Source organism: Tiliqua scincoides, chromosome 14 (assembly GCF_035046505.1).
Source record: "Tiliqua scincoides isolate rTilSci1 chromosome 14, rTilSci1.hap2, whole genome shotgun sequence".
NCBI lineage: Eukaryota > Metazoa > Chordata > Lepidosauria > Squamata > Scincidae > Tiliqua > Tiliqua scincoides.
This window is the reverse complement of record NC_089834.1, coordinates 10,660,206-10,662,705: the sequence shown is the minus strand read 5'-3', so window position 1 is coordinate 10,662,705 and position 2,500 is coordinate 10,660,206.

Sequence of the window (2,500 nt, the reverse complement as noted above, 5' to 3'; positions counted from 1 at the left end):
GGCTCTCTCACATCACTTCTGTTTCAGCACTACAGATGTTCCCTTCAGCAAAAAGTTTCCAGCTCAAGGTGAGATTGTCAAGCTATTTTTTTTTCTCCAGGAAAAAAAAAAATCCATTCTTAAAAGCGCCACAGAGTGTTGTAACTCAGAGACAGAGAGCCCCTGCTTGGTGCGCAGAAGGCCCCCAGGTTCAATGCCTGGCATCTCCGAGTACAGCTGAGAAAGGTCCCTTGTGGCTGCCGGACACTGATTGACAGGGACGACAGGTCAGGATCAACATCACAGCAGTTTCCTGGGTTCACCTATGAGAGCTTCCGAAGTGGACTGTAGAAGATTGCAGTCTTCGGGCAAAATTGTCACCATGGCAAATTCAAGTACTCAGTCTCTCTGGGAGTCAGGGTTTCTCTGTCTTCATCCCCTGCCCATGCGTCAGGTTTTGCTCTCTTCCTTGATGCTGTACTAAAGCTTGGCAGTGGCCCCCTGAGGGACACACCTGCTTGGGAGAGCATCAACCTCCTACCCAGACTCCCTCCCATTCTGCGGATGGAGCCAACTGGGAATCTGCACTTCAAACAGGGCAGACAGAAGAGCTGGAACCCGTTCCTGGCTCAGGGTCGGGAAGTTAAGCCAGGTAGTGCCTGCAAGCCTGCCAGGATGGGGTAATGGTTCAGGAATCAGAGACCTGGAAGATCCAGGTTCAAAACCCCGCTCAGCCATGGGTAACCTTGGGCCAGTCTCTCTCTCTCTCTCTCTCTCTCTCTCTCTCTCTCTCTCTCTCTCAGCAAGTCACCTACCTCACAGGGTTGCTGTGAGGATAAGAAAGAGAGGAACTGTCTACACCACTCTGAGCTCCTTGGAGGAAGAGTGGTATAAAAATGTGGAAATGAATGAGCTCTCTCGTTCACAGCAGGCCACCAGTAGCTGATCTTGTGCCTCCTGCCTTAATAGTTCCACTCACCTTTTAAGACCAAAAACATGGGCAGACGTTATGGAGCCACCTTTGGGACACAGAGATGGCAAGGAAAGAAAGGAGGGGATGCAACATTTTGGCTGGGGGGTGGAAAGGGGGGATCTCCAAGTGCTGAACAATACAATTATTATTTTACAAGAAGCTTCTAATATGTGAATGGGGAATGGAAGGAATGGCGAGGACCCTCTGGAGCAGAATCAGATCTATTGCCTCTTCCTAAGCTCCTGATTAAATAGCTTTTTCTGTTCTGTTGATGTGTTTTCTTGGCAATTTTTTCTCCAACTTAACAACAACAACAACAATTTCCTCAACATGCTGGTTTCTCCTCTCTTTGCTTCCTACTGACACAAAGACGGCACCAGCTCCAGCTTGGAACTCTGTCACCTTGACATAGCGGTTAGAAGACCGAATGGCAAATCGGGCTTCTCCCTGGTTCAAATCTCACCTCTGCTGTGAACTCACTAGGTGGCTTGGGGCAAGCTATGCGCTCATAGCCTCACCACACAATCCTACACATCAGAAGCAAGTCCCACTGTGTTCGACGGGCTTTAGCCCCAGGAAAGCGGGCATAGGATTGCAGCCTCAGTCTTCTCCAGCTATAATATGGGGATAATGATCTTAGCTTCACTCAACAGTGTTTTTTTCTTTTGGTAAGGTCAAAGCCAAAATAGGACACCTGGAGCATACTAGCAATGATTATTTCCAGTGGGGGGGGGGGAAGGCCAGCCCACGGGAGCGACACAAGCCACATATCTGTGTAACTACTGCCAACTGCTGAAGTCCCCCTTGACAATATCTACACATTAAAGTAACACCTAAGAACCCATGCGCAGATCAGACCCCACTGAGTCCAGCATCCTATTTCTCATTGCTCCCGCCCCGCAGCTACCAGGGAACTCACAAGCAGAAGAAGCCCAGGCTCTTCCCTTCTCCTGCCTCCACTCAGAGGTGCCAAGCCACTCTTTCTCGCTGATTTGCCCACACACACCCCCCTTCAAAACTAAGTGGCGATTGGGACCCCTGATGGCAACCAAGACTGCAATCCCATGCACACTTTCCTGAGAGTAAGCCCCACTGAAGCCAATGGGACTTACTTTCAAGGAGAAAAGCCTAGGCTTGAGACCAAGGGCGCAGTCCTAACCAACTTTCCAGCACTGACATAGTTGTGCCAATGGAGTGTGCACTGCATCCTGCAGTGGGGAGGTAGTCAAGGGGGCCTCTTTAAGGTAAGGGCATGTTTGTTACCTTGGGGGCTGCATTTCGGCTAAGTCAGTGCTGGAAAGCTGGTTAGGATTGCGTCCCAAGTCCTTACACTAACACAGGCAAAAAAGCGTCAACCTTTCCATACATCAAGGACAGCCACTATCAGGCTTTCTTGGACCACACAGGAGACACATGTTGTGGGATTCAGATGTTCAGGGGGGGTCCTAAGGGATGGGGTATGGAGTCCCTTAAGGACCATTACATGAATGCAGGGGAAAGCAGCACCTCCCCCTTTCCTGCATGACATGGATTCAGGGAAAAATGTCA